Source organism: Planococcus citri, chromosome 2 (assembly GCF_950023065.1).
Source record: "Planococcus citri chromosome 2, ihPlaCitr1.1, whole genome shotgun sequence".
NCBI lineage: Eukaryota > Metazoa > Arthropoda > Insecta > Hemiptera > Pseudococcidae > Planococcus > Planococcus citri.
In genome coordinates this window covers 46,668,668-46,691,553 of record NC_088678.1, presented here as the reverse complement: position 1 = coordinate 46,691,553, position 22,886 = coordinate 46,668,668, and the positions used below count along the sequence as shown (strand labels likewise).

Here is a 22,886-nt window from a genome sequence, read left to right as displayed (position 1 = left end):
AATTTACGAAAGTTACATAAAAACAACCGCAATAAGGTAGAAACCTATTTCATTAAATTTGTCCACCATTTCGACGTTCATTAGTCATCTATCTATAGGTAGGTAGGTACACAGAGTTTCATGCTCATACCTACTTATTTTCAGGCCAAAAATTCATGATGAATTTGAACAATTTCGTTATACTTTGAACGTTTGAAAAGCACTACTCGAAAGAATTCGATCGAATGTTAGAAAAAATGTTTAAAAATAGAAGAAAAACTTGCACAAGGATACATCACTATAGAAAAAAGTTCAATAAACTTTTAAGATACAATACGAGAAGTCAGGGCGTCAGCAACCAGTAGATAGACGACCGCGAATGTTATGCGGCGAACGGATAGGAAAATGAAATGGACCGGAAATGAGTTGGAAAGTTTTCGCTCAAAAGCAACACAATCAAAAAGAAAAGCTAGCTATTTGCGAATTAGAAGGTTATAAAGAGAGAAATTTCCCAACAAAGATTAAAGGCCGATAAGTTTTTAAATTAAAAAAGGAAAATTTTCGCATTATAGTAATTAAAAAGCAAATTCAAACAATCGCATCTTTTTTTAATGGTTAAACTACCTAAAATCAGACATAGAGAAGATGGAATGAACTAAAGATTATACTTATGAGCTTTCAGCATCATATTAATACCGCAGTAAAATGAATAATACTTATCTGTGATGGTAAGTTTTATTGCAAATAATTTTTGAAGGTACCTATACCTACATAATTCTTTCTCAATTCGAAATGATTTTCGGCCCTTGGTCGATATTTCTATTCATTACAATTCATAGTGGGAGATGTTTGAAGTGGAGTCAATATTTCATGGGCTATACTTTTTCCTCAACAGTAATAAGTATGAGCTGAATTCAAATATTATCACAATTTATCACCAACGTTTCTTCTAAATCATACACTACTGTGTAATACATAGGGATAGATCCGTACGTGGCACTTTGCTAACACTACCGACCTTTCATCGTACCCAAACACAATATTGAAAACCATCGTATAACGTATGTATTATAGAGAGGAATCTAAACCCAAAACATATTTTTCAAGTTTCCAATACGCTACAGCCGAATAGAAAACCAATGAAAGAAAATAGAAAACATGAAGAATGCGCGATTATACTTATACGAGAGAATAAGGGACAAGCTACCCGGCAATATTACAATCAAGTGGCATAAATTTTTCTTCTCATTTCTTCTTTCATTTTGTAAAATAGCGAATGGTAGGCGAGAATTCGTATTCAATTTGCACTCGGCGTATACTCGAGTACGAGTTCGTTTCCAAAATTAAAGATATTTTAAAATAGACCGAAACCCAAAATTAATTTGTTTCTCGCACCTTTGAATTTTACAGCTTTAGGGAATCGTTCGCGTTCGTGGAGGTATTTAAGCGTAAATAAAATAATGGCGTGGTTTTGTTTCGTCATCGGAAAATATTATAAATTTTGAAAAGTTGTACGAACTGTTCAGCCTGTAGCATGTATTATATAAGATATCATTAAAATACACGCGTCTATAGCTTCAGGGCTATCGAATCGAATCTTGTTAAAATTATATTTTGAAATAATTCCTTAGACAAGAATTTTTTTTTCTTCTTCGAACTGAAGACTTGAAATTCGAGAGATAGGAATTTTTGATGAAAAATTGAAGAAAAATCGAACAGAACTTCAAATTTAAATTACGAGATAATCTTTCATAAAATATCAAACAGATGCCTAAAAATGAAAAAAAAAAATCCAACATAATGAATGGGTAAGTACCTAAGGAGAAAATTTGCTTAATTTTTCAACTAGGTATAGGTACGTATCTAAAATTTAATACAAAAAGGTATTCATAAATGAATATATTTATTCAAAAAAAAAAAAAGCGCAAAAGTTGTCAAATTGTCAAACATCAGCTTAGGCATATCCAACGTAAACGATGATTTAATTCTTTTACCGGACGTTGGAAGAGTTCATCGCCTGTTATGATGCCATTTCATAACAATCCACCCAAGGTAATAAATGAAATCCTTAATGATATGGATATTGACCCGAAACATGGGTTGTTCTACACAATAAATATAGATATTTAAACAAAAAATTATACACATCCAGACACATTAAGGGATCAATTTAGTCACATCAAAAATTAAATAAAAAAATCCTTCCCCGAGCATTTATATCTAATACCTATAGCTACCTACCCTTGATGGCTATCACACGTTAATAGATTACTGTATTGTGGAAAAGTACCTACATGAAAATTACACTTTGTATATCTACATTTGTTTTGTATATATGTGGCAATAGCGTGCGTGTAAAATGACTCGAAGATTGACGAGCCCCAATAATAACAGAGTAAGAGGCCTATTCGCGTTCGAGCGATAAAATAACAGATTTACCAAGTTCCCAATTTAACTTCACTAGTGTTACAAATAACGACTGGCACTTGTACACAAAAAATGATATAACTACACCCTTATCGTAGTTTTTAATCACCGTATAATCCATTTTATATAATTTTTAACCACCACAAGTTCCTGCGCCAGATTTCCGGAAAATTATTCAAATATAGACAGCGGAACACCATAACGGAAGTTTTTCTACAACGACATCTATATTAAACGGTGATATACTTGTACACAAACGACTTTCTTTCTTAAATAAAACTCGAGCGAGCGCGGAAAATTATCTCAAGAGATACGTCCCCGAGTAAGAGTCAAAATTTGTATTCGTAATCAGACTTTAAATGGGTCAAGAACCATTAACGATTTTATACTGCAATGTCACGGCAATAGAATGAAAAAGAGGGAAATATGTCTGAAACTTTAGCCTCGCACCGATCAACCTAAAAATAGTATAATGATCGTGTAGTCGTATTTCTCCTATAAAAAGACTTCAAGGTGAAAAAAGGTAAAGGAGGTAAATACGAGATGTTACATCGTTACCTTGGATGTAAAATCGTTTGACACCAATTTTCTAAAGAATAGAACTAACTTTCCAAGAATAATATTTTCTTATTCTGAATAAAAATAGTAACTACAGACTACAGTCATCAATAAGTAAAACTAAAGACGAAATTAGATCTGTTTACATTATACGATAATTATAAATTCCAATTGGAGAAGATGAATTGCTTAAAATAGGGAGATTTTCAAACTGTAGAAGCAAGTCTATTCCACAAAAACCAATTCTTTTTTCACATTTTGTTCAATGATTAAATACAAGATAAAAATCAACAGTAGATTAGTTTTTTTGGTAAATTTTTTATCAAGTTAGGATAAACTTTCTTAAAACTGACAACAAATGCCAAGCTGAGAAATGTTAAGAGGAAAAAATAAAAACAAAAGCTGTAAAACAATGAACAAATCATCTGACAACCAATTAATAAAAAATACGTCACTCCAAGGTACAATAATTGAAAGGAACTAGAACAGGAATGTCTACAGTTTCAAATGTTTTAGGAAATGTTTTGGGTGAATATATATTCTTGAAAAATCGGACCCTTTTAAATGCTCTGAGCACTTTTCAGATTCTAATACAGGTACTTGAGACTATTCTGCGTCAGGAAGTAATTTTGATGCACCAAGGTAACCATAAATTATTGAGATTGTTGTTTATAGATTATTGTTCTAACCTATTCAACTACTCTAGGCATTTTGCAGTTTCGAAAAAAGTCTATGGAAGTTCTGCGCCAGGAGATTATTTGAATGTATTAAAGTGACCATGAATGAAGGTAAATGACTTCAGTGATGATCATTTTTGAGTGCTTGAATCCTTTCAATCATCAATTTTTCAGCTTTTCAAAGGTTCAGTAAATGTTTCAATTATTGGGTTATCAAAGTATTAATGACGAGAAATATAATTTTAAACTGGCTCAAATTGATACTTATTGAAAAAAAAACGTGTGTATTTAATCGATCGAGCAAGTTTTCAATGCTCCATTCATGCTCATGCATGCAAAAGTGTAAGTATTTAGGCAGATTTTAGAATGTTTTTGATATACTGGAATTTCCAAAAATGAGCTGAATGCTCCGAACACCTAAAACTCCCCGTCAATTTGCAAGGTTCAAAGTGCAACGCATACCAAATTTCAGATTTTTAACAAAAGTGAACGTAATTTTGTGAAAATTTTAGGTATAATTTTTTACAATTCCTTCGAGGCTCTAAAACTGCTCAAATCATATTGAAAAAGCTTTAAATCAACGGATGGGAGTGTCAAAAATGGAGTAGTTAACACCAAATTTCAAATTTCCAGGGGAATTATGATTTTTTTCCTCATCTTTTGTCCTGATTTGATTGTGTATAAATTTCAAGAATCGGGAAAACAGACATTGGACCTCAAAATTTTGACCAACAAGGTATTTTTGCACCGTTTTTCAATCTAGCTCCATTTGGTTCAGAATAGTTGACAATTTCCAGGTTTAAAAAGGTCTGTTAGTTCTGCGCCAGGAGTTGATTCAAGCAAACCAAAAAGACCATAAATCAATGCGAATGCTATACAGGTGCTCCTTTTTAAACTATTCCCATAATTCTAAACAGAAATCATACACAAATGCACATTGGACCTCCCAGTTTCAAAAAAATCTCTTGGGCATTTTTGCACCAGAGAAGTACACAAAGGTGATCATGAATCAAGAGTCATACCTACTGCAAATGTTTCTGCAAGTTCAAACTACTTCAATCACTCTTGACACTTTGCAACTTCAAAAAAACCAGGAGGTGATTAAGATGCTCTAAGGCGCTCATAAATTGAGCTGAATGCCTTAGCTGATCATTTTTAGATATTTGAATCTTTTCGCTCACTTTTGGCACATTTTAGCTTCAAGAAATCCGAGGTGAATCCGAGTCAGGGAATGATTCAAATTGACTAAGGAGCTGAAAAATTAAGCTGAATAGTTCAGGTGATCATGTTTGAACCTCCTTGATAACATGTAGTACTTTTTAGCTACAAAAAACTCTAGGCAGTTTTGCGCCAGGAGGTGATTCAAATGCATTAAAGTGGTTATATAAATTAAGCTGGATGCTACAGGTGATCATTATTAGATATTTGAACCTCTTTGATTACTCTGGGCACATTTTAGCTTCATAAAATCCGAGACAAATTCGCCTCAGTAGGTGATTCAAATTGACTAAGGAGATTAAAAATTAAGCCGAATTATTCCTGGGATCCTGTTTAACACTCTTTGATTATTCTTAGCACTTTTTAGCTTGAAAAAAATTGAGGCAGTTTAGCGTTAGTAGATAATCTCAATAAACCAATGTGACTACAAATTAAAGTGAATAACATAGGGGACTGTTTTTGGAACTTTCTGGTTTTTCAATTGTCCTCAAAACGTCTAAGCTCCAAAAAATGCAGTTCTGCGCTAGAAAGAGATGCAATAGATTGAGGTGACGATTTTGAGTAGAGCTGAATACGTTGGATGAACATTTATAAATGTTTAAACCGCCTCAATCATCCCTCATCGAACTTTTCATCTTCAAAAAATTCCAAGGCAGTTCTGCGCCAGGAGGTGATTCAAATACCTATATGAAAGTGACGCAAGAGCAATTTTTGGATGTTTGAACGTTTTCAATCACTCTTGACAAGTTTAAGCTTCAATAAAATCCATGGGCGCTCTGTGCCAGGAAGAAATTTCAATGGATCCAGGCATTGATTAAAGCGACAAATCCGCAATTCGATAGAGGGTGAAACTGAACTTGTTCAAGGTTTCTGCCTCACAGTAAATCCTCCCTCTCTCTGCGCTAATAATTTCAATTGATCAGATTAATTTCTGAAGGCAAAATTTAATTTTTTTTCTCTAGGATACTCAGCTCATAATGATATCTACATTTTTTTTTTTTACATCGGTAGTAAAAATACTAAAGTGATAATTCATAAAATGCAAGGTAAAAATTTCTCTAAACGTGGAATTTATGCAGATAAAATTGAAATTTTCAAGCCATCCGCTATTAAAAATTTTCCAACACAGTCCGTAGAGTGAACTTGGATAAAATTGAAGGTCTTCCAATTGCAATTTATGGCCAGGAAGAGGCGTATAACTTGTATAAATGAGTCGTTTATACGTATGACTAGATTTATCGAAATATTGATTTTACGTTATTTACGCGAATAAATGGCGATAAATTGATTAAACTTAAATGTTTTGGAAAAAAGCATCATTAATGGAATATCGTGCCGTTGACAGCGTATAAAAAAGGCCTATGTAATTTATTTATTGTTATCAATCGAAAATGTCGCAGTAGAAAAAAAAAACAAATAATAAAAATAAAATAAAATTCAGTGCGAATAAACACGTAGTAATAGTAAGAATCACCAATGAATTGAAAATTATGAATAACGTGGGATGCTATGAATATAAGCTCGGAAATGGCAATAACAATGTTGAAAAATATTTTTTTCAAGCTGCCATTTTTTTTTCGCTCGCTGTCATTGCCATTTAATTTTTCGCATTCGCGTATAGCTTATTTATCATTAGGATTTTCGTGTATTTCGGGTACCTATATTTTTTTCACGAATAATTTTTTTTTGTTTATTTGACACATCGTACGAAAAAATTTTGATCTCTGGTATTTTCTTGCAATTTGGTATTGCTACTGAATTGCACATTGGTGGAACGGATTACCTATACGTATTTTGTTTACCTAGGTAGTTGTGTATTAAAAACACTTTTATAACTGAATTCTAGTTTATCGTATACTAGGAAATACACCTCGGTGAAGGTTTTTTTTATTACTAACCTCGGTTAAGGCAGCAAACGAAACCAAAGATAGCTGGTATATACGTGCCTTCATTAGTATTCATGAAACAAGACTGCATATCAGAAATGTTAACTATCTGCACAATATAAAGCCTCGGTTTTCAACGGATTAACTTTACGACCACTAGACTACAAAAATTTAATTATTCGGTTCGGATTTTTTTCCTTCACAAGTTCAAAACTTTATAACCGCGTACACGTGCAATATTCGCGTATAAAAAAATGCTCACCTAAAACCTCACAGCTATGCCAAAAAGCGTAAGCCCTATAAAATATCTCCCTTTGGCAACGAATAAAATTCCGCCCTGAATTTACTCATTATCTAGCTGTGTATACCCTCCGGTCAACATCACAATGGCAAAACGATAACCTCTCGCTAATTGGCACATTCAGCAGAGTATAATAGTACAGCTTATGTACACGTGAACGATAAAATGCACTGCTGCAGGTATTGTCCTCATAAACCATATACGAGTGTTAATCGATTTGAAAGCTTCGACTGTCATCAGCATTCTCAATTAGTTCAATTGTTTTTTAAAAAAATTGCTCTCCAAATTTTCTTTCGATGTAGGTACCTTTTTATCGATAAATTTGACGCCCAAAGAAATAAGTTGACCATCTTTTATTTACAATTCCCCCGATAAAAAAGTTCAATCAGGACGAAAAATCATGTTAAAGTTGCATCAAAACCACGACACGAAAATATGTATTGCTATAAATTCGAAAAAAAAACATGTTTATAAAAAAATCGAACACTGGTGAATAATTCATACGTATTTAAATGTGAAAAATGTAAGTGGTTAAACCCTAAGATGCAACAAGGTACGAGGGTACATGGTAAGTACACATGTTAAAATTCTAAAAACTATGAATAAGTTTGAAAACGTAAACGCCTGCCTGGTTTATGCGTCATTTTTGCACTTGGCACGCAATGCAAACTAAGTAGGTTGTATTGGAATATTCACAAGGGAAAAACAATTTTTACCTACTTTACGCGTTCGTTTTTAAATTACCGATGAGTTTTCCGACATTAAACCGGAGGATTTTTTAATTTTCTCGTTACGCTTTGATTTTTATTCGATATCCGATTTCAAGCGCGAAAAATTACCAGTAACGGGAACCAAAAAGCGAGAAAAATGAAAAACGAGGTAATGTTTTCCTCGTTTTGCAACGCCAAAAGATTGTGGCTTACTTTTTTTTTTTTATCATCATCGAAAATTGTTTTGAAAAATGAAAAATTGAACGTATGGAATAATGAGCCGGAAAATCAGCCGCTCAAATACCTAAACGATAATATTTGATTACCGCGGTCGTCGCGTGTTATACGATCATTTAACGATGGCGCACCGGGAATTGCTTATACCTTATGTACTGTAAAGCTGCAGAAAGGGGAAAAACACGACAGATGGCGGTTAACGAATTACTATATACAGACTGGATTTCATTCGACGATAAAAAGTATTTACAGGCGGTTCCATTCTCACGAAAGCTATCGCCGTAATACCTGGAAAAATTTTACTCTTCGATTAGTTTTATAAAAAAAACAACAACAAACAAACAAAATGTGCGATTAACGAAGATATTATTACTGCGATCAGGTAAAGGCAACTGCAAACTGGTTTGAATTAAAAGGTCAATGAACTGATCGGAATTTATTTCATCGAAAGTGATTGTTATACCAATTTACAATATTTTCACAGTATATTTTTTCTAGAAACTGCGTGGGAGAGACGGTGGCTTACAGACTGTTCTCGGAATTCCTAATCTCGCTCGAAAACAAAAACCTTTCAGGAAAAACCAACTGCACGCTCTACCTACAGTTATGGAAAATTTTATGCCAGACTTTTCTATTTCACTTTGTTTTTCTGCAAATCTCTTTGTTATGCCACAAAAAACCTGTAACTTTGGTGCATACAAATTTTTTTGTCTTTAGGAATTCTGAGGAAACGTAGAAAAGTGAACTCAAATCAATTGTTTACAAATGGAAAATTGAAATTTTTCAAATGATTTTTTCATCACCTAAAAATTAATTTTTGAAAAAACCAGAAGGTCTCCCAAAACATGAAAGCTTTTACCGACTTTTCGGAGAAAAGTGGAGTATTGTATTTGTTGCGATAGTGGAAGTTGGGTCGGGGAGTGACTTTTCTTTGCGTTTCGAGGGTCTGGGATCACGATAGGCTCATTCCCAAAATTTCAGGTTTCCTTATATAAGGTTTATATATATATATATATATAGAGATATATATATACAATTTTTTTTTTGAATTTTTGATTTAATTCGAAAGCTACGAACTTTTGGATCGAAGTGAATATGCGAAATTATAGAGATCGTAGAGGCCTACTTAGATTTCAAGTTTCATCAAAATCGGTTCAGCCGTTTTCTAGGTAATGAGTTTTGAAAAATTTCGAAAAAAAATTTTGTCGCTCGATAAACTTGGAAGCTGCGTTCTTTTGGAACTTGATGATGATGCCAAAATGTTCGGCTAGTAGCCTAGTTGTGACATTTAAAATTTGATCAAAATCGGTTCAGCCGTTGCTGAGAAATTAAATTTTTAAAAAATTTTGTGCAAAGTCACCCCCCGAAAATTTGAAAAAGCTCATTTTTGTTTTCGATTACGTAAGAAAGCTACGAACTTTTGGATCATGGTGCAAGTGCGAAATCATAGGAATGGTGATGGACTTGTGATACTTCAAGTTTCAGAAAAATTGGTTCAGTCGTTACTCAAGGTAATGATTTTTAAGTGAAAAATGTCGAAAAAAAATTTTGTCGCTCGATAAACTTGGAAGCTTTGAACTTTTGAAACACGATGATGGTGACAAATTGTCCGGCTAGTATCCAAGGGCTGACATTTTGAGTTTCATCAAAATCGGTTCAAAGGTTCCTGAGAAATAAATTTTTAAATGAATTTTTAAGTGAAAAATGTCGAAAAAAAATTTTGTCGCTCGATAAACTTGGAAGCTTTGAACTTTTAAAACACGATGATGGTGACAAATTGTCCGGCTAGTATCCAAGGGCTGACATTTTGAGTTTCATCAAAATCGGTTCAACCGTTCCTGAGAAATGATTTTTTAAAAGTTCAATTTTAAATGAATTCGTGTGCCAAGTCTTTACTTAAATATTTAAGTACTCGTATGTGATGAGGTGAATTTACACATAAAATTTAATTTCTCAGCAACGGCTGAATCGATTTTGATCAAATTTGAAATTTCAGAACTACACTACTTAGCGGAGATTTCGCCATCATCATCAAGTTCCAAAAGTTCAAAGCTTCCAAGTTTATCGAGCGACAAAATTTTTTTTCGACATTTTTCACTTAAAAACTCATTTAAAAATTTATTTCTGAGGAACGGTTGAACCGATTTTGATGAAACTCAAAATGTCAGCCCTTGGATACTAGCCGGACAATTTGTCACCATCATCGTGTTTCAAAAGTTCGAAGCTTCCAAGTTTATCGAGCGACAAAACTTTTTTTCGACATTTTTCACTTAAAAATCATTACTTTGAGTAACGACTGAACCAATTTTTCTGAAACTTGAAGTATCACAAGTCCATCACCATTCCTATGATTTCGCACTTGCACCATGATCCAAAAGTTCGTAGCTTTCGCGCGTAATCGAAAACAAAATTTTCAAAAGCTCAAAGCTTTCAAATTTGTCGAGCGACAAAATTTTTTTTCAGAATTTTTCAAAACTCATTACCTAGGAAATGGCTGAACTGATTTCGATGAAACTTGAAATCTCACTAGGTTTGCTCGTTTCCTATTAAGTATACGACCCTCAATTGTTTGTGAATCATTCGTGAACGAATTGATCAATTTTTTGAAAGAACCATTCGCCAACGAATCTTTAATTTATGAATAAATTCGTTCGCGAATGAGTCACTAATACGAATCAATTCGTTCGCGAATGATTCATTGAAAATTGAGTAAATGAATCAATTCGTTCGCGAACGAATCACATGTCTGAATCGGTTCGTTCGTGAACGATTCACTTGTATGAATTAATTCGTTCGCGAACGATTCACTTGTACGAATCGATTCGTTCGCGAACGATTCACTTGTACGAATCAATTCGTTCGCGAACGATTCACTTGTATGATTCGATTCGTTCGCGAACGAGTCACTTATACGAATCGATTCATTCACGAACGAGTCACTTGTACAAATCGATTCGTTCACGAACAAGTCACTTATACGAATCAGTTCGTTCGCGAATCACTGTTTAAATAACAGTGGATCAATTCGTTCGTAAAAGATATTTATTTTACGAAAAGTCGGTCTTCTCACGCTTACTGCGTGAGAGTTTTTTTTTCTTACAAAGGATGCATCCAACCTTTTTGAACCAGACAAAGTTGAATCTAAAAAGCATATCACATGCCAAAATTTTATAAGATCATTTTGTGATTTTATATGGAATTTGAAAATCACATTTGGATTATGTGGAAACATTTTACAAAGAAAGCTGCAATTTAGTATTAGTATGCAATGCGCCATATTTTCGCACTCCCCGAATCGATTGAAAATGGGTTCGAACTATACATACTTTTAGCAATTCTGGAGCTTCCATTTATAGATCTTTGAAAGTTGAAATTGACCACAAAGTTTTACCCTCTTCAGATTTAAACCAGACTGCGATTTTTAAACGAAATATGACTTAACATCCTCGGGCTTTACAAAAACTTCAACAGCCCAAACTGATTTTTGGTAGATTTTTAAAAATGCAAAATTGGCAATTTTCAGTGATTTACATATTTATGCTTTTAAAAAATGTAGGATTCAAATTATTCATTATTCAGTAAAAGCGATGAAAATTAGCCAAGAAACTGAGATCCATATTTCTCAGAATCGAATTTCACCATTTCCAGTTATTTTGGAACCTCCATCGTGATTATTGCTTCCACCAGAGTATTTTTTTCGACAAGCAGATTTACAAGGGAAAAATTCAAAAAAAAAAAAACTACGTAAGTGGGTACTCGAAAAGACTACCTGGAAATTGGCGCAAATGTGGGTAAACTCATTCAACGGATCAAAAATAAATAGCTCAAATTTTATTTGCCCTAATTTCAACACCACTTGAAAAAATTTCAATATTCTGCAGAAAGCATTGTTTTGATTGAAAAAACATAAATGCCGAAAAAAATCAATTTTGGTTTTCCAAAAATTCGTCAAAAATCAAAAAATCGATTTGAGCACCTGAAATTTGAGTGCAATACGGTTTCAGATCATGTTCTTTCTAAAAATTGCGATCCTGTCGCTAGTAGGATTCACTGTATAACCCCCCCCCCCCTCAGTCAACATGCTGAGTCGACATGCCACATGGCCATCATCAAGTTTCCCCATTTCAGAAAAATGATGTGCAATTGGTCAAGTGAGCCACTAACAAGCATCAACCGTGTTTAGTGGTAAAGATACCTAATTTGGACAGTTTTTATGACACTTATTTAAAAATTATTGAATTTCCAAAATTCGGATAGAGGATAATATAGAATGACTCGAAACCACATCCAACCGACTCAGCATGATTGGAATTGAGGTATTAGGATGATTTTTGCTTTTCCACATTCGCCAAGTAAAATTCAGTTGAAAATTTCATCTTTGAAAAAATCTGCTGGAGACTCAAGAACTGCTCAAAACGATTCGAAACTATTCCAATCGGTTTGGATTTAGTGTTCGGTTTTAAACAAATTTCTGCCAGTACGGATACCTTCCTTACAAGGGTCATTATTGTTTTTTAACTTCACTCCAGAGACACATAGCCCTGCTCACCTACTTTTTAAATAATCATAAATATTATTAAAATTGTATGAAATTTGAAGCAATAAAAATCACCCATTCGTTCATTCGTAGCCTATTACTGACTTTTTCATTCAGTATACAAATATGTTAGCAGGCATATATTCATATTGTACCTACACCAAAGGGATATCATTTGATTCTTCATTATGATTGTTTATCTTCATACCTTATTTCACTCTTTTCGCTTTTTAATGGGAGGAATGAATCGTTCAGGGTTCCAAATCATTGAAGCAGAAAGAGAAAAAAGAAAAAAAATGAATTCAATCAAAACATAATAGAACATGGAAATTTCCAAATTCTCGTTTTGATTTCTAAATGCCAATGAAACGAGGTTGTAATCGAATTCGAAACATATGAAATATCTTCGAATACAATCGTTTGTCTCGAGGAAATAATGCTCGAAAACAGGAAACAATGAACATTCGAACGTGATTTGGCGTATTTCGAAAGCTTTGTTAACGGCGGCATTTTATTCGAATGATAAGAATTATCGTGTAACTATCACCATTTGCTCATTTTCTTCGAGAAATTCAACGCTGGTATTTTATATTCGTACGATGTAATATTCTCCATCAAATTATCAATATTGCCATCGCGATTGCTCTCGATGTGAAACTTTAATTACACGGAAAATGGACCTGGCCCTGGCTGCAAATAGGAATCTAAGTCGAAATATTCATTAAGTAAGTATGGGTTAGATTTTAAATAGCCTACACTACGAGTATGTAGGTTGGATTCAGTATATGTATATAAGGGTCCAATTTGATGTATATGCTGCGATGTATAACAGCATCGCTGTGTATTTAAACACAATTTCTGTAGTTTACTATTATGTATCGAGCGACCGGACAACGCGATTTATGAAATAATGACGACGGTATCGTTAAAATGAACTGAGTGTCAGTGTCGATGATTGAACCGTATAAAGCAATCGCCGAGCTTATTTATTCTCATCCTAACTTTATTGCGAGTACCTTTTGGTAGAATGAAATTTCATTTACGCCAAAACTTTTGCTCGGATGTTTTCACAAAATACATAGAAAGGCACATTGTGATTTAAAATTCGCGTCATTTGCTTTGCCGTTTGTTCGTATAAACTTGCCAAACGTATGAATCAAACTTATTCGCGGTTATTTGTCCTTATCTCAGTGAAACTGAAACTGGCCAATAAGTATTTGGAAAATTTATTTCCATCTGGGAAATGTTCTCGTTTTTGGAATTTAATTAATTAGGTATCCACTACTTATCGTGGTCTTCTGTCATTCAAACGCTCAATTTTGACTTTCACTTTATCCAAGTGTCTTTCAGATAGGCAAAACATTTTCTGCGAAGAATTCGACGATAGGTTAGTTGTTTGATATTTGATTAGTGTAAAGGCGGTCAAGTGGATTTCACTTTCTTTGAAAATCGTTTAGGATGTTTTTCTCAAAATTTTTATATTGTTTTGCGTTGGAGGCTTTCAGCATAATACTCCACAGAATTGCGATCTCTCTCGATCTCAAAAACTTGCTCCGAGGCACATTCAATAGCTCGATATAAGACACTACGAGCTCCTGCGAGAGTACAAAATAAGCCATCTTCCTCGCAATCACGCTCCACGCTTCACTCTTACCTATGCTAGAAATTAGTTATAGCATTCGGTTAATTACACCATTTTGCAAACAACACACTTATTCTGAAATTCCACTTCAAACGGAACACAGAAACGATGAAAATGATAAATAACAACGAATGGGTGAAATTTTGGCGCCTAAACTATAATCCTTTTTACACAGTGTTGTTCCCAAATAGACCATTTATTACGCTTGATTTATTGCGCAATTTTTAAAAATGTGTGGTTGCCGTATATTCACCCCACTTTCACTCTTATTATCAATGCGCTATCAAATATTGCCCGTTTCGCCGATTTTTTCGACCAATTGCCGCTCATATTTCACTTGAAATTTTACACTCGACTTTTTTTTCCTCACGGATCTCTTTATGTTTCGGTAGAAACGCTTACAGGTAGGTACTTGATAGTTATTTTCAACTTGTTGAAATCTTGTAACGTACGCACCTTTTCTCTAAGACAAAATTGTAATTAAATCAAATATCAATTTTTTCCGTCAACTTGAAAAGAACTTTGGTGAAAATTTTACGAAGCGTGAATTTGAAAAATCAAATAACACGGATCGTAAAATCTGATAAGTTTTCTGGAAGATAATCTAGCAAAATAATCAAATTATAAAACGCCAACTGAAGAATATAAATATCGCGTTGATGTAACAACTTGACCTACTTGGGAAGAAAAATGCCGCAAAATGAAGTTCAACTGTTCTTTATCTGTCACATTCATATTTTTTCAACATCATCTAGATAGGTCAGATGGCTCAACGGGATTTATCACTTTCAGCATGCGAGAGGTAAAACAAATACTATTCGTCATCTTTAATGAAGTTCTAACTGTATCTCTTTCTTTTCTTTTTTGCGACTTTTACGCAAAAGTAAGTAGAAAGAACATTGGACGAAAATTTTTATATAAATTTAACGAAACAGTCAGTTTTTGTTTGCGACTCAATGGACATTTTCATTTAGCACGGAGATGACGAAAATCATCCGGACGCGAAAAACTACGCACCTAGTTTTATAGTAAATGATATTTTTCTCGAGACATTTTGATTCTCGTTCGCTGTAAATTATGACGCTTTAAGTCATTAGATGTATCTTTGATTAATAAAATTCACTTCGGAAAAAATAAAATAAACCGTGTTGGGGTAGAATCTTGCGAGTGTTTTCAATTTCGAAAAGAAATGCATTATTTGGAATTTGAGGTTTAAGAGTACAAAATTCTCTTTAAATGATCTTGGATCTATATTAAAAATTTTGTTAATTTGAAAAAAATTGTACCACTTAAGAGGAAGTTGAGTTTGAATTCTGCCATATTTTTCTTTCTTTTTTTTCCTGAAAATTACTTCTTTAATCACTCTCGGACATGGTTCATTTTTTTAGCATTTCCAGGACTATTTTTGATAAGTATTTGAAAACAAAATGATCCAAAATGTCAGTTTTTTGGAAATAGCGCAAAAATAGCACAGATCAAAATTAATCAGCATCTAATTCGCGATAAAATGATATGAAACAAGACCCCATTTGTTAACTCCATACTCACAATTTAGCTCTATTAATGAAATTTCTTTTTAAAAATTCAGATTTTGTAAAAAAATTATCAATTTTCTGCATTTTATCACAAAAAGTAGAACCGGAAAGATATAGAATTCGAATACCACATATTAAAATGTTTGCATTGACAGAGGACCTTTTCCTGATTACAAAATTACCATCATAATTTTGAGATCGAATGGTGAAACCGATTCAGGGGTTCCTAAAGTTGTGATGTGATCTCAAATAAATACATACGTATTATTGGACCACTCTCGAAATATCAATCAAAAAAACTCATCCCCAACAATTTTCTACAGTTTATTTATTAATTTTTTTTTTGAGAAGGATTACTATGATCCTCTCTTTGAGCAAGACTCCGAAAAGAAGATACAAATAATCTCAAGGATAGTTTTTTTGAAATTTGTGATCACGCGCTTAAATCACGATGCTATGATAAATTAACTTACTCAAAATATTTCTCTGCCTTCAACCACATGGAGAAAATTTGATACTCACCTGAAACAAAAAAAATGGGCAAATTGTTTATAATAGTTAATTATTATTGCTTATTACCTACCTAATAATTGTTTTTTACATAAAATTACAAACATCAAAATTTGACTACAAATTCTTAAAAATCGTACTTCTATCTCAATGCAGAGGTAACATTTTTCCAAGGGCATCACATTTCCCCCTTTCTCCCTGAGCCTTTCCTTTTTCAAAATTAAAACGGATTAGGTGATAACGCGTATTTACTCTCAATTTCACTTCAAATTTAATAATTTCAAAATATAGAAACCTTTATTCAATTTTACATTTCTCTGACATTTTTAATCTCTTTGTTAGAACACAAGCCACTCTAAAAGTTACTCTCATCATAATTGAAACTTATACGTTCGGTAGTAGGCCTGGTTTTATTCCAACGAGAATACGAAAATAGCATTAAAAAAAATCTTCAATCATTCATCAACTGTTGAAAGTTCAGAAAAAAAATTTCGCATGGGGGTTTAGCAACGTAACTTTTCTTCTTTTAATATCTGTATCGACAAAAAATACTTTCAAATTCAGATTAAATTCTCAAATTAGAATACAGAGTTGCCTTTAAAACTATACTACAAAGTATAAAATTAATTCGATTAAAATCTTGTATAATTTCGAATTAATTCAGGAAAAAAATCTGAAAAGAAAACAAGTAAAAAATGAATTTTTAGCCGGAACACTCCGCAAAAGAATTTCAAATTCGTTCATATTCCGGAAATTGCTTTTCCTCTTTCGTACTCCTCTGTTTTTTTCTTCAGTTTTCGTTATTTTAACAATGCGCTCGAAACGTTTCGTTACGTGTAATGAGAATACTTGAACATTCATGTTTCGTTCTGAATTTGGTATTTATCTTAAAAATTAACTACTTCAAGGAAAGAACTCGCGTATGTATATGTATGGAGGGTATTATGTGTAATCATAGTTGCTGGGTACTTGACATTCTCTCCGCTATGAGTTGATATTCGCATACATTATAAGACCCGCGGGGTTTTTTCGTGTTTTTTTTCCTCCTTAAGTATTCGAACGGACAGTGTTTTTTTTTGTATGTGTGCTTTTGTCTAAGTGCATGTGTATAGCCTCTATCAATATCAATATACCTAGTGTGCATAGAATTTGCACTCTACATTCTATGAGAGCGCCTTTAGCATCGCGTCTGAAGCGAACACTGATTTTAAATGGCATTTTCACGTAAAAATAGACCATTTGGCGAGACCACGTATAGCGTGTCTATTGTTTCACTGAAATATGATACATAACAATAGCCTAGTATATTTGTGAATTAAATTTTGACAGGTAAATTATTTATGGTTTTGCGGTTATATTTGCGTTAACATTATATAAACTATGTACTATACCATTCTAGCGTATACTGCTATAATAATTTAAATTTAAAGGCTCGACGAACTACACAAGTACGTACACACACTCGCACGATTATTGAAACTTAACATGTATATTCCTTCGATGCTTCGAAGTTTCGACACCGAATTCGCGGATCCAGTAAGAGAACAATAAACCGAGCACGAGTAGTAGGCATTATTTCAAGGGTACATCGTATATGGAAATGAACTTGTGTTACATCTATGAAAACATATCGACTGATTGAGGAAATAAGGAGATGATTTCAGTTGTTATGCTACACATCTGATTATCTTTGTAACATCTTCTTTTCGTAAGGCATAAGAGTTGTTTTAAAGATTAGAGCCAGAAGCTCTTCAGGAAATTAGTCACAGATTTAGACGAAAAGTTCATATTCTAAAAAAAGGTCAAAGAAAGGCGAGTTTCCAATTACCTACTTGTAAGTACCTAAAACGTATTTTCCCCGATCATTGGCAATAAATTTTTTGATTTTTTTTTGCTTAATAGATAAGAACCAAATGAAAGAGGAGGTGAGCCAATTTTCATTTCGTAAACTGACGTTTCGATAGAAAACGAAAGAAGCTTCTTCTTATGAAGCACAATGAGCGAATGAGAAAAGGTTCCCAAAAAACAAGGTTTCAAATTTTCCAAAATAGGATTCTTAAAAACTGCATGAATTGATGAGGAAATCGAAATATCAATTACATATTATCCCACAAGATTTTATTTCTTGGAGTCCCAATTTTAGCACAGGTAGATGAAAAAAGAATTATTTGGGAGCGCGCTGCCACCCTAAATGTTAGGTCACTAAAGTCCAACGACAGACTAGCTGAACTAGAAAGTGCTTTTACGAATTCAAAAATTGATATTCTTGGTCTGGGAGAAACTAGGAGAGGGGGAGAAACAATAGTAGACACCACTCAAGGGAACCTTTTATGTTGTGTTGGTAATGAAACAGGGCAACGTGGTGTCGGATTCTTAATAAAAAAACAATGGAAAAACTGCTTGTCACAATTCCAGGGCATTTCGGATAGACTGGCACTGGCAAAATTCAACATAGGCCCTTCTCAAAAACTTACACTCATACAGGCTTACGCTCCTACCTCTGTATCAAACGAAAATGAAATCTCCGAGTTCTTTGATCAACTGACTGACCTAATTGACAAGCAATATAACAATGAGAGTCAACTGATTGTAATGGGTGACTTTAATGGTCAAATTGGGCTAAGAAACCATGAAAATCAGAAAGTTATGGGCATTTATGGGTATGGTAAGAGAAATGTGCAAGGGCAAAAAATTGTAAATCTATGTGAAGAAAAAAACCTAAAAATTCAAAACACTTTCTTCAAAAAACGTATGGGAAAAAGGTGGACTTGGATATCCCCAAACCAAGAGCACAAAAACCAAATTGATTATATCATAACTCAACCCAATCTAAAAATTACTAACTGTGGTGTAGACACGTCGTTCCAGTTTCACTCTGACCATAGATTGCTAAAATGTAATATCGTAACCTCAAAACAGAAGAGAAAAAAACCAACTTCAACCAATGGTAACAAGGCAAGGATATGCCTCAAAAATCGGGTGCTGTATGGAAATATTTTGGGGAAAATTCTAGGTGAAACTGAATGGTCACACTGCTCTGATACTGAAACTTATTACAATCTCATAAAAAGTAATCTGCATCTTGCTACAAAACAACTCCCAAACCCCAACCTAAAATCTGAGAAAAATAGTCTCTTCCCAGAAGAACTGAAATGTCTCATAATGGAACGTAAAAAACTAAAAAATAAAACCAAAAAAATAAGGAATGAAAAAATAGAGCTAAATCTTTTGTGTAAGTTAGTTAGAGCAAAAATACGTAAATTTGTTCAAGAGAAAAACAATGCTATGATAGAAGAAATTTTAGAAAGCACAAAAAGCACAAAAATGATTCGAAAGAAATTAGCTTTGGGCAAAAGTTGGACAACATACCTACTGGATGAAATGGGAGCAAAAATACATGATCGTGTGGAAATTAACAAAATCACCTCAAAATTTTACTCTGACCTATACACAGATAGTGGCGAATCGTATGAGGCACCCACTTTTCCAGCAAACCATGAGGATATCCCTGCCTTCCTGCCCTCAGAAATCAGTTTTGTAGTAAGAAATTTGAAATTGCGCAAGTCTCCTGACCCAGACGGGATTACAAACGAGCAGATAAAATTTGGGGGGGGGGGAAAGCTAATCACTTGTTTAACAACCCTATTCAATGAAGTACTGCAGACCCAAAAAATACCTACTTCATGGAAAAAATCGGATATAATTCTCATCTTCAAAAAAGGGGATAAACATAAAATTGAAAACTATAGGCCAATAAGTATAGGTGACACCATTGGAAAATTTTCTCATCTGTTCTTAACAATAGATTAAAACACTTTATAGACTTTCAACAACCATACGAGCAGGCAGGATTTCGAAAGGGATTTTCCACCATTGATCACCTTCAGGCCATAAACCAAGTAGTTGAAAAATGCTATGAATTCAAGCTTGATGTTTTCTTGATATTCATAGACTACACCAAGGCATTTGATAGTTTAAATCATAAATTCATGCTTAGCGCTTTGAGGAACCAGGGTGTCCCTGAGGTATACATAAAAATCATTGAAAATCTGTACAGAGACCTAGAAGCAAGAGTGGTGACGGAAAGAGTGGGAACATTTTTCAAAGTTTGTAAGGGTGTGAAACAAGGTGACCCCCTGTCCTCTCTACTTTTTATAGCTGCTTTGGAGGAAATTTTTAGAAAAGTAAATTGGGAAAAAAAAGGCCTTAATATCAATGGCACCTTCCTCAGTAACTTGCGTTTTGCCGACGACATTGTAGTATTGGCAAATGATCTAAAAGAGCTAGAATTAATGGTGGAGGAACTTCACTCTCAAGGCAAAAAAGCGGGCCTTGAAATTAATTTTGGAAAAACAAAACTACTCTCTAACACCAATGAAAAAAATGGCATTACAATCGCTGGTCAAAAAATTGAAATCTCAGAAGAAATTGTCTATCTGGGTCAATTGATTGGAGCAAATGGAGTAATCACAGATCGTGAAGTTCAAAGAAGAGTATCTCTCACATGGGCAAAATTCTGGTCTTTGAGACATATTTTCAAGGGACCATTTAAGAATCACCAAAAAAGCAAAATATTCAACGCTTGTATCGAGCCTGTGTTGTCATATGGTGCACAGACTTGGTCGCTAACAAAAAAAACCTTAAATTACATAAAAACCACCCAGAACAAAATAGAGAGGTCAATGCTTGGCATAAGACAAAAAGATCGCGTAAAAATATCCCTAATCAAAAACAGTCTAAAATACAACAAAAACCTGTCAAGAGAAATCAAACTAAAAAAATGGGGATGGGCAGGTCATATCTCTCGAGCAAATCCAAATCGTTGGGCATATCGAACGACTTTTTGGCAACCACTTGGGATTCGGAAGAAGGGTAGGCAGCGGACTAGATGGAGGGATGATTTTGATCATCTCCTAACACACAAGCACTTTCAGAGAATAGCCTTAGATAGGCGGGAATGGATTCGGTTGGGGGAGGCCTATGCTCTTTTTTAGGGCCATGTTTTTTTGTACGTACTGTATCTACCTCATGTACCTGCATTTTTCATAAATAAAGGCTTATTATTATTATTATTATTATTATTAGATGAAAAAAGAATTATTTGGGAGCCCAAATTATGTATTCAAGAAGAGTTGTTAAAATTACACTTTTCTCACTCGCGTTAAAAATAGATATCGAAACACGATGGTAGTGAGAATATAACCAAATTGGAAAAATCTCTGTTTTACCTATAGCTGACTAATCTATGTGTACTTCGAGATTTTGGGGCATGTAGAAAAAATAGGCCCAACAACCATAATATTTTTCTACACTCCCATAGTAAGTGACCCACGAAACGCGGTGGTAGCTGGAATATGATCTAAAGAGAAGGATCCCCGCGTCACGTCACAGCTCTTCAAGCGCATATTTTGAGATTTTAAGGAGACTGTTTCTCGCTCGTGTTGAAAGCGGGTCTAAAAACGCATCAGTGACTAAATAGGTGTGACTAAAGAAGGAGTATCTACTCCCAACGTTGTAGTTGTCCAATCGGACATTCCGAAATTATAATGAAAAAAAAAAAAACAATTTTGACAAATTATTAAGAGGTTTCCTTTTTTCACTTTTTCCTCCCTCCTTCCCTCCCTCCCTCTCAAAAAACACTTTTTCTGTTTGAACAATATTTTTTGGACCCCTGATTCCATCAAAAATGTGCTTTCTGCATTAGAAGCGTCTGTCAGATAACCATTCAATCAGCGCTGTGACTTGTGATTTTTTAACGCCGAAGTAAAATGAAACGAACAAATTAGGAAATGAATTTCCAATAGTAGGTATATTTTCAATAAAAAAAAATCACCTTCATTTCATCTCGTTCCCACCAATCAGGTTTTCGCATATCAAAGGCCAAACTTAAGGTAAGAGTGTCGAATATGGCCTTCTGCATACAGGGATGGTCAAAAGTCAGGTTTCATCCTCGAAAATCATAAATGCGTCAGTTTACCGCTCCTGGACGCGGAAGGAAGCATTCTACGAAAAAATAAGGTCGAGGAAACTTGTAGAGAATTAAATTTCCAATCCACATAATGTCATTAGTTTTTTTCTAGGATGCTTAGTTTTTGATTTTTTGACAAAAAAAACAAAAAACTTTTTGAAATAATTTTTTGAAAAATTTACAAACATGAGTTTCATAAAAATCGATCTGGAGGCGGAAGGAAGGATTCTACGAAAAAGTGAAGTTGAGGGGAATTTTAGAGAATTGAATTTCCAATCGACGTAATGTCGTTAGCTTTTTTCTAGGTTGCTTAGTTTTTGATTTTTTTGACAAAAAACTATAAAACTGTTTGAAATGTGAAAATTTTATTTTTCAATTTTTGCAAATTTGTAAGCTGATTTTTGCCCACCCCGGTATTTGGGGCGCATTCTGGCAGAAAAAATCTATAGGCTATTGTGCTCGATGCACAGGCACTGACCATACAGAGAATTCCATCCTGTAAGCCAAATTATGAAGTCGATTTACAAGTATTATTACCTATGCACTCTTGCTAAGAAAATTTTTGAAAAAACATTGCGATTAGTATTATTTGTACGTAGCTCAACTAAAGTGCTATCGAATAACGATTTCGTTTTTTACGGGGGGGGGGGGCACCTTTCTGATTAGAGGGAGGTACATTTTTAAAATTTTCAAAATGAGTT

At 33.9% G+C, this 22,886-nt stretch overlaps 1 protein-coding gene across 5 annotated transcripts in view; it reads right to left on the bottom strand.

Moving 5' to 3' along the window:
• LOC135836127 (uncharacterized) overlaps window positions 1-22,886 on the bottom strand; it is a 407,464-nt gene that overhangs the window by 339,743 nt on the left and 44,835 nt on the right. The window lies entirely within an intron of this gene.